This window comes from Micromys minutus, assembly GCF_963924665.1.
Source record: "Micromys minutus genome assembly, chromosome: 1".
NCBI classification, from domain to species: Eukaryota; Metazoa; Chordata; class Mammalia; order Rodentia; family Muridae; genus Micromys; species Micromys minutus.
This window is the reverse complement of record NC_137969.1, coordinates 219,615,059-219,629,801: the sequence shown is the minus strand read 5'-3', so window position 1 is coordinate 219,629,801 and position 14,743 is coordinate 219,615,059. Positions and strand designations below refer to the sequence as shown.

The window sequence follows — 14,743 nt, the reverse complement described above, 5'->3', positions numbered from 1 at the left end:
TCATAGAATTCCAGATCCTTCCACCCAGGATGTGAATTAATCCTTTAGGGAAGAGTCTCCATGTGGTATAGGCTACCTTCCCTGTTCAGTTTATTAACATCCCTCAGCAATCAGTGCTGTTATCATAGTGTGGTGTGTGCATGTTGCATGTACAACAAGTCCTATTATTTGCTCCCATGTATGGTTTCAGCAACTACTAGGGATCTTGAAAAATTCTCATTAATAAAGGGTGTTTATTATATTAATATAAATGGTGTTTTAAAAACACAAATTTCATCAATGTCTTCAAGTACCAGACATTTTTTAGCTATATATACCTTCTTATGTATTATTTCAAATCATCTTTCTCTGTGTTATGCTGTCATCTTAAATGATTTACTTCTCCCTCTAGGGACATTTCTGAGAAAATATATTTATTATAATATTTCTTCAAAGAAAGAATATATAAAAGTTGTATTTGAACTCAGTATATTTGTCCTCTCTGTGCACACTATCTATCTCAGTTCTCTCTTCTTCCCTTGTTTTGCTGTTTATAAAAATGTTATACTATGATACAACTGAAGTGAGTAAATTACTGGAAAGGAAAAAAGACATTTTTCTCCCATTTTATGTCTAAAGTATAAACTCTGTTTAACTTTTCTTCCTGTTTTCCTGCTCTTGTTTCCTTTAAATCTCCTTCCAAAACCTCAATGTTCTTCTTTATCCACATGAACTCAGTATCTCTGTGAACAGTAATGTCTGTCAAGCATAAGACAATCAGTTGGTCTTGTTTTCTGGGTAAATGAGTTCCACTTAGAAGTCCTTAAGTGTACCTCCCTCTTTTAGCTCATCCATTCTCCCTTTTTATTCTAGCAGTTTCAGGGTTTCAGATTTTAGAATGTCTTTGATCCACTTAGAGTTTATTTTTGTGAAGGGTGAGAGATAAGTGTTTATTTCCAGTCTTCTTTATGTAGATATCTGGTTTTCCTAACACTTTGTTGCAGATACTGTCTTTTGTTTTTTCCAGTGTGCACTTCTGGCATCTTTGATAAAAAAAAATCAGGCTAGCTTAATTATGTGTGTCTTCCATTCTGTGAATCTCAGTATTCATTTCCATGAGAGAACCACACTGTTTTTATTTCTCTGGTTCTATAGTAACTTGAAGTCAGGTATGCCTCAACAATTATTTTAGCTCAGGATTTGCTTCCCTGTGACTCTGCTTTTCTGTTTCTGTAAATAATGGCCTGGGGATTTTTGATGGGGTTGCTCTAAATCTGTAAATTGCTTTTGGCAAGATAGTAATTTTCACAATATTAATTCTTTCGTCTAATCTACGATCATGGGAGGGATCTTCATGGGAGGGATCTTCTAAATAGGATATCAGTTGCTGAGGAAATAAGAATTGACAAATGGGACTTTATGAAACTAAAAATCCTCTATACAATAAAGGAAATGATAGAAATAAGTGAAAGGGCATCTTACAGAATGGAAGAAAATCTTTGTCAGCTACACATCCGACAATACTTGGATATCTAGAATATCCAAAAACTAAAAGTCAAAACATCAAAAAAAAAAAAAAATCAGTGAAAATGAGCTATAGAGCTAAACATAGAAAGGTCAAAATAGTAAATACAAATGACTGGTAAATATTTTTAAGTTTTCAGCATCATCAGTCATGAGGGGAATGCAAATTAAAACTATTCTTAGATTCCATCTCACCTTGGTCAAAATGGCTGCCACCAAGAATTCAATTCAACAAATCCTGCTAAAGATATTGTAACCATTTGAGGTTTCTGTCTTCCCCAGTACCAAAACAATGACATGTAGGCTTATTTCTTATTGCCTATGGCTTATTCCCCAACTAGCTCATAGCTCAGTTAACCCATTTACACTGTACTATGTCTGCCACATGACTTGTCACGTCTCCCTAGTTTTATATGACTGATTTCCTCCGAATCTGGGTGGCAAATCTTCTCATCTATTTTCCAGAGTCCCTGTCTCCCTGCCAGATGCCCTGTATTCTAATCCTGTCTCAGCTTTGATGGGAAACATACAAACTTTGGTTGGTATTGGGAGGCCTCAGCTGTTCTTGGATTGTTTGTATCATAGTTGCAAGGAGCTTTTGTGCAAACAATGCTGCTATTTTACAGACTTCAGTTCGGGGTGAGAGGGAATTCATACATGATGGCTAAGTTACACATGGAGCCTTGGTGTACTAGCAATAGTGTACAGAGAATCCCTGCTGAGGCTGGAGAACCACAGATGCTTGGATGGTGATTCTATCATGTTTCAAACCTCAACTCTACACTTTAGAAATTAATGAAATACATTCCATTCCCTCTAGAAGTGAAATAGTTCTTGGGTATTTTATTCTTGTCAAGGTCGTTTAAAGGAGCAACTGGCTAAGAAATAATAACTAATGAATCAGACAAAAACTGGAGAAGAAACTAGAGATGCAGGTGTGGAAGTATCAAGAGTTACATTTTCTGTATCTCCTTTCAAAACATTAGACATAACTGAAGATTGAACAGATTTCCAGAATTAGAAATTGGGAACATTTGCAGACCTTTCTCCCAAAACTACTTGTGCATGTAGTCTAAAGCAATGCAAACTGTTTCTGGGCTTTCCTCCATACGATGAGGTCATCCCTTGTGGATTACTGGGCATTTCACCACATGTGAGGACAGTTCAGTCACGAAAGTGGGCAGAAGGACTAGGTCATCAAAGAGCAGAGAAGAGTTGGAGGCTCACTGCATCAACTTAGAGTGGTTTATGGTGAGCAGAAGACAGCAGAAGCTCTGACACTTCCATATTTCTTTACCTCACACCTCACTATGCCCATTTACTATTCCTAAACTCTGGATATTTACTGGGAAGTATGTAACTGTTTTTAATGTTGTTTTAATAAACACCTTTATGAGTTTTATAACGTGATGTTATTAGCTCATCTATCATTTCTGATACATTTCTGACAAAGGAGCAGGTATAATGTACATAAAAATTCCCAAGGTAATACAGTTGGTTTCATGTTCTATATCTAGACATGTCCATCTTATGAATAAGCTACCTTGTGCCTCTGAACCCTATTCCCTCTGCTGTTCATGGTAATAAGTTTCATTCCCTTCCTCTGTGTGTTTGATTTTTTTGCCACATATAAATGTGATCGTACACTATTATTTTCTTGCAGTCTGTTATTTTCACATAGAATAATATCTTCTAGGTTTGTATTTGGGTAAATGGCAATATTTTCTATTTAGAGGCTTGATGATATTTCATAATAAACACACGCATCTCCAGGACCACACTTTCTTTGTCTAATCTTCCACTGATGTATACTTAGGGTCTTTCTATACCATGGCTACTGTGGATAATAGTGTATCGAACTGAGAAATATAGTTGACTTCATGGGGTAATAATTTTACTCCCTGAAATTGTGGGGTATCTATCTACACAGGAGGAAATTGCTGAATGGTTTGGAAATTTTATATCTAATTGAATTATCTTAATTCCTTCTTCACACATCTTTTCATAATGGTCCCTCTAATTTACCTCTCCTTCAGGAGAATACTGTGTACTTTAGTTGACAGTTAACATTTTTAAAACAAATGTCCTAACGATGAGAAATGATATTACATGGCAATTTTAATTTGTACCTGTCAGTCTGTAAAAAAAGTTATGCCTTCTTTGGGAAAAAAAAGTTGTTGTGAGTGAGTGTGTGTGTGTGTGTGTGTGTGTGTGTGTGTGTGTGTATTTGTGTGAGTGTATGTTCTGTACCTGTGCAGAGATCAGAGGAATGAGTTAGATCACCTGGAGCTGGACTTGGAGAAAGTTGTGAGCCACCAAAAGTGGGTGCTGGGAACTGGACTGAAGCCCTCTCGGAGAGTCACTGAACCATATCTTTAGCATCATTAAAAGAAATTAAATAAATAAGAGGATTATATCACAGTGAAAAAATTTAGCTGTTTTTAGGAATAATAATGAACCTAAAAGTTTAAAACGAGACTTATAAAACCCTTAAAAAGCATAGTGCTGAAAGTAAGGAGGGTGGTTACATTTAGTGGCGGTCTTCAGAAGACCTGAAGGTTCCTGCATAGCATTCTATGGTTAGAGCTGGGGCACCTACTCGCGTTTTACAGTGTGGCAGCTGAAAAAACCACGTGCTTCTACTTCTCTAAGTATGGATGTGCAGCCATCTACTCTCAGCCTGCTTTGATAACGAAAAGGAAAGTGGAACATAAGATGACATTTGTCAAATTTAACATTAAGATGTTTTAGGTAGATTCAAGATGGCGGCAGCCACCAGCACCGCTTGGGCTGGGGCGCTTTGAGGAACCTGAGAGACCCACAGCGGTTTCCCGGGAAGATGTGGTGGCGGGTTGTGAGGTTGCAGAGCATGCAGCATCTCAGAAATAACCAGGAAGGGCGGTCTTGTGGAAAGATGCTTTTAAAAAGTGGTTTTGTGGAAACGCAGCGCGAACGGTGGAGACAACCAGACCTAGAGACACAACAATGTCTATGGGAGCGAAACTGCAGCAAACAAAGGAACATATCCTTGCCTAGCAGGACTAGTCCTCCGGCCACAGAGAGGCTCTGGCCATAACTGGCCAGCCTCACCCCGGGCTGCCAGCTAGACTGGTGCCAGGCCTAGACTGCCTCATGGAACTACTGCTGCGGTTTTGGCTCCTTCTTTCTGCTTGCCCTACTGGAGGCAGGCAAACATGAGCCATGGCACTACAAACACAGTGGGAGTGACAGGGTGGCCTGTACTGGAAGCAAGGAGGTTCCACCATCCCGGAGCTTGTGGAGGTTAATTTTCTGGATTATTTCTCTTCAAAAAGACTTTTGTGACCTATGCCACCACCCGATCTCTGCTGCCCCAGTGACTGTTTTGATGTCTGTGGTCCATATTATCGTGGACAGGAAGCTATTAAAGGCAGCCCCTAAAAATATGTGATAAAGATGGTAAAGCATGATAAGGAGAGACAGAGACAGAGAGAGACAAAAACAGAGACATACATAGAGAGATGCAGAGACCAGAGACAAGGGAGAATGTTGTAGAGGAAAGGTGAGGCTGGAAGAAGGGGATGCAAAAATGTGACAGAAAGAAAATAATGGAAACAAGCAATGGAAGAGCGCTGCAAAGGGAGAAGGAAAGAAGGAAAGCAGATACGGATATTGATCAAGGAACAGGGGGGAAGATTGACAGGAGCTAGTCTTACAGCTACCATCTCCAATGCGGTTTCCTTCTATTTCACAACCGAGAAGCCCTAGGAGCCAGGAAGATTTCATCCCTCCTGGGACACACTTAGGCTAGGTGATGAGCTGGGTTAAAGAGAAAACTTTAAACAGGATATAAGATTAAAGTTTAAATTTGCTGGGCCAACAAGTTAAGCAATCTTCTCAAGATGTCCTTTAAAGGTTCTGCCTTTTGGGAAGAGCTCATTAGCCTAGCAAACTGAAGTGCAGCTGTAAGAGAAAATGTACTCCATTTCCATGCATGCCTGCGACGAAGCCTCTCAGTGAAGGATGTCCTCTGCCTCCTTCAGCGTCAGAGGTGCCAGCTCTCAGACACCCAGCATGGCACTGTATGCACACTGGCCACTAGGAGGGCAAACATGCTGACAAAACACACTTATCAGCTTCAGCCTGGTAGGAACCACCCAAGTCTTGGGTACGACATTCTGCTCTCTTCTAGATTCCCCGGAGCAATAATGTGTCACTCAGCTTGTTCACGTTTTCTCCTAGAAAACAGGAGGTATTTCGTTGCCCATGTGTATCTTTCTGAAGCACAAGAAGACTCAGCTGTACTATCATGTGTCTCACTCCTACAAAGACTTCTGACAGGTACTTGATTGTCCTTGTGCCAAGATGGGGCAGACGCTGGCAACCTACAGAGACATGCTTCTTTACCACTTAATGCATCTTTTCACCAGAACTGTGCCACCTGTGTGAGGATCAACGTCAGCAGAAATACTTGTCTGATCTCCTAACTCTCCCCAGTGAAGTGTAGTGCTGATCTTGATGTGTGTGTGTGCATTTATAATGTGTGTGTATATATATATATATATATATATATATACATTATATATGTGTGTGTATATATTATATAAAACATATATATTTATTATAAGAGCTAAAAGGATCTAATCCTGACAGATTGATGGAGATCCCCTGCAATGCCATCCTTAGCCTTGAACAAGGAATAGCCAAGGATAGAAGTATAAAACCACACCCCTCATTTTGTTGTTGTATCAGATAGAGATAAGAAACTTTTCAAACATTTCTAGTTCATACAGGACTACCTGATATCCAAGATGTCACAGTGGTTCATAGCCTTAACAAGGGCCCAAATAACAAAAGAAGAATTTACAAGCTTTATGCAAGGTATGTCAAAATTTATAAACATCAGATTCCTATCTTTTACAGACCCTACCTTGTGACTGTCTAGGAAAATCTCATGTTTAAATTTGATTGGACAAATCAAGTAAGAATATATTTCTGTCTAATGCACCAATTTATGATCTAAAGATATAATTAAGACAGTGCTGTGTTTGAAACAAAATAGTAATGAATTATCTTTTTAGGAATTAATCTCTTCTTTATAATCTGATTACTCTTGAATAGACTTATATAGTAAATGTATTAAAATAAGTCCACTGGCCACCATCCTGTGTATTCAAACCATATACATGTAATAAAAAGATGAGCCCTATAACTTTATTCAAAATTCTATTAATTTCTAGTTAAATGAAAAATTTACTATTTAAAAGGAATATATATATATATATATATATATATATATATATATATATATATATATATGGTATTTGACATATTTTGGCTTATGTCTTTATTATTTTTATTTTTAGTGGAAAAAATGCCTGTTAAATTTAGTAACAACTTTATGTGAATGAAATATCCCATCTACAAAGTATAGACTTTAAATCCAGTTTTGATGCAATAGCATTATATTGCTGGAATAAATCTCTTCTGCCCATGTGCTTTCTTGTAATGCTATTGTGCTGGTACTTACCAACCTCCTCTAGAGGAATGATGAATGGCAGTGAGCCTTAACCCAATTCTACATCAAGTTCTTGCAAACCTCACACAAGCCTTTCATAAATCTGAATAATTTCTTGCTGCTGTGCAACCATTCTGTGAGCTCTAGAGTGGTGTTGCTCTAAAATTATGTATCATTACAACCTCCTTTGGAAACAAAGGGGTTCTGATCGTTTCCATAAGTGAATTATGTTTTCATATATTTTACACTGTTGTAGTGAGAGCATTGCTTAGCAACAAGTCTGAGTGAGGAAGTAGAACATGTCTTCTTAGGATAGGATACTATCCTCCACCCCAGGTTGCTATTGTCTGGAGAAATTCACTTCAGGCCCTGACTTGTCTCTCTCAGAAGAATGATTTCTTCTCACTTTGAGTGTTCCTCTGTGTGTGTGTGTGTGTGTGTGTGTGTGTGTGTGTGTGTGTGTGTGTGTGTATGCCCAGACTGTGTGTTTATGCTTATATGTATACATGTGTTCCTGTGTGTGTATATATATGTGTGTGTGTATCCAGGTATGTGTGTGTGTTTATGTGTATGTGTATTGTCCTGTCTGTTTCCAGGTTTCGTGTTTATATGTATGTGTGTGTGTGTGTGTGTGTGTGTGTGTGTGTGTGTGTGTGTGTGTGCATACATACAAAGGTTAGGTTTAAGTGTTGGAGTCCTTTAATTATCTCAACACCATTTTCTAAGGTAAAGTTTCTCTTAACCCTGGAGTTGGCTGCACTGCTAGAGTGGCTGTCAAGTGAACCCCAAAAATCTACGTGTCTCCACCTCCGAGCCATCATACCTGCCTTAACACAGGTTTGTGGGTGACAGGGCCACCTCCTCAGTCCCTTCTTCTTCCCATTATTCTTCTGTAAAACTCACCATAGTCACTGTTGCTACAACAAGGGTGAAATGTGAGAAGGCACCAGTCACTCAACATGCACCCCATATACACAAAGAGGATCATCACATAGAAATTATCTCACTCTCATTGTTAAAACAAAAATCCTCCAGCTAACCAGACTCGTGTGCCAGCACTGGATTTTTCTGCCCCTTACTTAAGATGAAGAAAAGAGGAAGCATGTTTGCAGGTGCGGTTCCATTGCAGATTTCATGATGAGAATAGGATGCTTTCTCAGCCAGCCCTCTTTATTTCAGGGGATATACTTTCAGAAGACTAGTATCTGGGGTAAGCCTAAAGCGAAAGCCAGTAACTTTCTTCTCCCTCTATGTAGGTTGGATGTCTTTGGTTGATTCAGACAGAAACATTTCTAAAAATACCCAAGATTCATAGCTCACTTCAAGATCAGTTCCGAATCCAGCAGAAGTTGTATAAGATAAGCACATAACACAGACCTTCCCAACTCAGGATTTGACTCACAAGCTGTGCAAGCATATTATGATAATGTGTTGGCATTGGCGGGAGCTATTTTTATCTTGCGTTTGGCCCTGACTTCCTGTGGGTTCCATGGGGAAGATGTTTCCTCACTCAGTCTACACAGTTGTTCTCGTGGGTGACATGAGCGGTGGAATCAAGCCAAATTTTTCTCATAGGCTTAATTTTTAAAACTGGGCTAAGGTGCTTTAAAAGCTGTTAAAGGAGAAATGAGGAGCATCAAGATGCTGAGGAGAAGGACAACCTTCTCAGGAAAGTGTAAGGCCATGTCCGTCTGGTAGAGGGGCTTCTACAAGTCAGTCAACTTCATTCAACCATCTCTGTCTCCTGCACACATCAACAACCACAAGTCTAAATCTTTTCTTTCCATCAGAGGACTGAACTTAAAATATGAAAGTGATGAAGGACCTTACAGAAATCAATAGAGAAACATTTGTCAAATACTTCTCTTGAGCACAACCACACACTACATATATTTTAAAATAAAAGCTATTAAGTGCCCATAATCAACTTGGTTTCAAAAGTGGACTTTGAAAGACCCTGAACCTTGAGACAGATGATGCTCTAGAAGAAAAGCAAAGATTAGTTAAAACTGAGACAGGAGATGTCATTACACACAACTTTATTAGACAGCGTAATGTCTGATATTCTAAATTTCTAATGAAGTTCAAAAATATCTAGCATTGCCTTCTTATATTGAATTATAATATAAATATACTCCAGGGAAAATGTAATTGTTCATCTGTTCTTGAACCTGCCATCCATAATGAATATTGTATTATGGCATGATTTTACAAAGTTAAATGTTTCTTTTGACAAGGAACATTTATCACCTAAAAATACTCAAGGCTTAGTTCTTTTTCCTCTGCTTTATCTTTTATGAGACTTATTTCCTGGCCTTTCCTGCCATTCCAGCACCTGTTGTTGACTCCGGAACATAGGGTGACAAATGCTCTGACTGTTGCACAGAATTGATGACTGTCCTACAGGTCTATAGTAGTGCTGTGAAAAGTTCTTAAAAAATAAGACTGAAAATTATGAATTTCAAACTTGGTCTCATATTTGGTTCCTAGCCATTATCAAAGGATATCTGCTTATTTATATGGCTCTCTGGAGAAGAACAACTACAGTGTCATAATAATAAAGCAAATATGCATTATTATTTAGATTAAAAATAGACATGGGGGCAGCGGGGTAACTAGAGGAGAGCGAGCTTCAACATGAGATGGGCAATGAGGAACGTGGCCCGGCGACCTCAGGGGCCGGCTGCAGAGCGGGACCACTGGCTCCAGCGCCTACCCTGCAGCGTTCTGGGCAAAGTTACCCTGGGCACCGACGGTGGCAGCTGTCCTGTGTCCTGGCTGGCGGACGCAGACCTGGCTGCGGCCCTCACTGGCGGAGCCGCGTTGGGGTTCCTGGGGACCCAGCCGGTGTTTGGTGTCCTGAGGGGCGCGTGCTGACTGATGGTGCTGCTGCTGGCATGACAGATGCTACAGCTGAGCTTTCACCAATTGGACTCTGTCTTTGCCTGCTGAGATGCTAGGGTCAGGCAGACAGATTCCTTCTGCTGCAGTCTCCTAAGCTGCCCCCTTTGGGCTCTGGTCTGGGAAGAGTGGATGAAGTTGACTCCCTGGATGGACAGAATAGGAGGAAGAAGAGGTGGCCATACCGTTGACCGCACCTCCAGCTAACAAGTGGTATTACGGAAAACTTGATTGAACTATAGCAGAAGACGGCCTCAGGCAGGCAGGGAAATCTGGAAGCTACTTTATAAGAGAGTGATCGGAGGCTGGGGTTCTTTGTACTTTGGTTTCTTAGCCAGCCAAAGGGTGTCAATCATTTTAGGATTATTGCTATGTGTGGTGATCACTGCATTGGTGGAAGCGTTTTTCTTCACTCTCAGACACAATACGTTAGTACAGTCATGTATCTTGTTTACTTAAAGGAGAAAAATTACCCAGTTGCATCCTCAGAGCCAGTAGATCGAAGACGTGCAGGAGCCATTCTGCCTGACACGAAAGTACCAGACACTGATAAAATAAGTGTCTTAAAAGGAGATACGTTTATTGTTCACAATGAGTTAGAAGATGGATGGATGTGGGTTACAAATCTAAGATAAGATGAACAAGGCCTTACTGTTGAAGACCTAGTGGAAGAGGTGGGCCGGGAAGAAGATCCACACGAAGGCAAAAATGATTCCATGGGAAGATTTCCAAACAAGAAGCTTATAATTTATTATTGACAGTTGGCCAAGTCTGCAGCTTTCTTGTGTGGCCCTCAGATAATATCCCTAGAAATTATTCCCTGTATTTTTGCACCAATGAAAATATTCAGCAATTTAAAATTTACCCAATACCTAGCAACCAGTTTATGATGGAAGGCCGCTATTATAATAGTGTCACAGACATCATAGAACACTATCAGAAAGAACAGGTTGTCGAAGGCTATTATCTTAAGGAACTTGTATCAATGCAGGATCAAGGACCAGTACTCAAGGACACCATGGATGGGAAGGAAATCTATAATACAATACGTCATCAAACAAAGGATGATTTTTAATAAAAATATTGTTTAAAAGGGTTATCTTCTGAAGAAGGGCAAAAGGAAACATAGGACAATTTTTCTATTTTGTCATAGAGGGCAGTGATGCCCAATTTATTTATTTGGAAAGTGAAAAGGGCTCATAGATCTCAGTGTATGTTCTGACTATGTTGCCCATGATAGTCTCTTCTGAAGGCCAACCTGGTTTTAGATAGTAGTTCAGCACTTTAGTGAAGAACATTACATCTTTTACTTTGCAGGAGAAACTCCAGAACAAGCAGAGGATTGGGTGAAAGGTCTGTAAGAATTTTGCAGTTTACGAAAAAGTAGCCAAGGGACATGTAATAAACGCCTTCCTCAGGTCAGCAGCCTTGTTTTACATATTGAAGAAGCCCATAAACTACCATTAAAGCATTGTAACATCTCCTTGAATAGTGTCCAAGTACCAAGAACTCATGTAAGGGAGGGCCAAACCCAGTATGGTCAGAGGACTTTGTTTTTGATGACCTTCCTCCTGACATCGATAGATTTGAAATCACACTTAGTAATAAAACAAAGAAAGGCAGAGATCCAGATATTTTATATATGCGTTGCCAGTTGAGCAGGTTACAGAAAGGACATGCCAGAGAAGAATGGTTTCTGCTAAGTCCTCATATACCACTAAAAGGTATTGAACCAGGATCTCTGCATGTTCGAGCACCATACTCTGTGAGAAAGATCACGCCAGAAGAAGAATACAGTGAATTTAGAGAGCTTATACTGCAAAAGGAACTTTATGTAGTCTGCTTTCTCACACATAAGTGGGCAAGACCAAACACTATAGGCCAGCATCTTTTTGATCATGAAGAGCTTGAGTCATTGTTGTTTTGCACACTAAGTGACAGAGAAATAAGTATGGAAGATGAAGCCACCACCCTATTTCGAGCCACAACACTTAAAAGTGCCTTGACAGAGCAGTATATGAAAGCCACTGCCACACAGTTGGCTCATGCTGCTTTGAAAGACGCCATTTTAAAGATCATGAAAAGCAAGAAATCCTGTGAGTTAAGTCCATCAAAGTTAGAAAAAAAAAATGAAGATGTGAACACTAATTAGCAACCTATTTAGCATACTTTTAGAGCTTGTGGAGAAAATATTCCTGGCTTCAGAAATACTTCCATCGACACTGAGATATTTGTATGGGTGTTTTCAGAAATCACTTCAGCATAGGTGGCCTACAAATAACACTATGAGAACAAGAGTTGTTAGTGGTTTTGTTTTTCTTTGGCTTATCTACCCTGATATATCCTGAATCCATGCATGTTTAATCTCATCTCAGATTCCCCCTCTCCTATTGCTGCAAGAACACTGACATTAGTGACCAAATCTGTGCAGAATTTTGCAAATTGTGTGGAATTTGGAGCTAAGGAACCTTAAATGGAAGGTGTCAATTCATTTATCAAAAGTAATAAACATCACATGATCATGTTTTTAGATGAAGTTGGGAGTGTACCTGAACTTCCAGACACTACAGAACATTCTAGAACTGAACTGTCTCATGCTTTAGCAGCATTGCATGAGATTTGTGTAGCTCATTCAGATGAACTGAGAACACTCAGTAATGAGCATGGCCTACAGCAGCATGTACTGAAAAAGCTTTTGTCAATAACAGAACTGCTTCAACAAAAACAAAACCAGTATATAAAAACCAGTGATGTCAGGTAGCAGACCAGTGTTCTGCATGGATTCAGTATGCCCAGTGTCGCAATTCACATCACCATGTCTCCTTTGCTCTAGCCAAAAAGAAAAAAATAATAAAAAGATAAAGACGAAAACAGCACACCTTTCTACATTCCGGTGATGTGTGAGCTATGCAAGCAAAAGCCCAAGAGTCTGCTGGAGACTTACTGCCAGCATCTTAGCAAACTATCTGTGCTGAATGTTGTGCACTTTCTCCACATGGAATCTTTACCAAACTCTGAGCCTTGGTGTACGGGTCACTCTTAACAACAACAAAAATGTAATGACTGACTGTCTTGTACTTTGAAAATATATTTTCAGTATATCCAATTTCCAAAGTTTTGCTGTCTCTCAGTGAAGGAACTATGAAATCAACTGACTGGAAAACACTTCCTATTGACAGCAGAATTTAACTGGATCACAGACAGTTCTTACTGTAATTTCTTCCTTATGAATATTGCCATTTGACTGTTCACTGAATTTATTTGTATTTACAGTTTCCAGAGTTTGACATCACAATAAGAACAACCTTGCTGTCTGCTTTTAAAAGATACTGTGCTATCTTCCCAGAACTGCTGAAAGATATAAAACGGATGATCTATTGCTCATCATCTTTATTTTTTAAACATACCACTCATTTTGTCGGAATTGCCAAAGACTGTATTTAGATCCCATGCTTTTGGTAAAATGTTTGCAACAGTACATAGTTTGAATTCAATAAATATTATTGGTTGTCGTACCAATTATTGCATGTTAAAAAAAAAAAAAAACAGACATGGGAATGGGTGTGATCCTATGCTGGAATATTAGACGGTTTGCCGTTATTCTAAACAGTGATAGCCACACTCCTGCCACTGTCATGTCCTGCTACCTGAACTCACTCTTCTTCCACCCGACATTCCTCAGGGAAGTGGCAGTGAACACCAGGTCTAGTGACCCAATAGTAGGTGTTTATGTTCCACTTGATTTTTACACTAGGCATCCGAGATTTGCATATGTTCAGATTGAGGATGTTTGTGACACGAAAGATGTTTTACATAATCTGGACAGAAGTTGAATTTGTGGGAGTCTAATTGACAAACAGTTTGCACAGGAGTGTCAGGAGACACTAGATCAAATGTGAGTCAAGGCAGGGAGGGATACGTACAGCTCTTCGTGGTGCAAAGGTTATGACTGATCTAGACACTGAAAGGAGGACACCAAGGAGTCGCTCTTTTGATTACAACGAGAGGAATAGAAAGCTGGCTGGAAAACTGCGTGGGGCAGAAAACAGCTCCAACAATGGTAGACTAAACTGCTGCTGGGACATCTGCACAGTTAGTTCTGCTTAATAGACTTTATCTGAACAGAGAAAAGAAACAGAGAAAGCAACAAAAAGGAGAGAAGGCAGCTCAAGCAACTGGGTAGGAGGTTGTGCAGTAAGAAGTATGTACAGACATTTTGATTATGGTCTATGACAATAAAATAATTGTCAAAAAAACAATATGGAAGGATTGAATTCCCTTCAAGTTTGAAAATAAGCATTTTAGGATAAATTAAAGAGATCATTTAATTCAACTTTGTCCTTGTGGAAACTAATACCTAAATATGAACAGGTTTGTAGTGACTCAAGGGTTGCAGAGTCATGATAAGTTACTGGATACTAGGATGTCAAAATATCAAGAAATAGACACAGTCCCTAATGGGTCTTCTCTTGCTGTGTCTTAACATAAATTGGATGGTAAAGATGGTTCAATATAAACATTTTCTTAGATATCTCTTTAAATTTAGTTCTCTTTATGTCAATGTTGCCAGGTCTTGCTTTGATTTATCCCATTACCAGGATTTTTTGCTTAACTGTTTGTTTTGTTCTCATTTGAACTTATTTACTTGCATATAATATGTAGTTTACATCTATCCTTCTTCACAAGTCCAGAAGGAGCAAGGTCAACATTTTCTAGGATTGGATCTTGCAGCCATTTGGACAACATAGGCAGAACATGAAATAGGAGAAATAAAGTTCATTGGCTCTGAAAGATATTTTCTCAGAGAATTCCTGGGGCAGAGATTGCATAGCATCAAGAGTA

At 39.3% G+C, this 14,743-nt stretch overlaps 1 pseudogene across 1 annotated transcript; it reads left to right on the top strand.

Moving 5' to 3' along the window:
* Positions 1–9,642: 9,642 nt before the first annotated feature.
* LOC308417463 (ras GTPase-activating protein 1-like) lies at positions 9,643–12,662 on the top strand (annotated as a pseudogene). Its single transcript has one exon. The product of its transcript is annotated as a ras GTPase-activating protein 1-like (transcript).
* Positions 12,663–14,743: the final 2,081 nt, after the last annotated feature.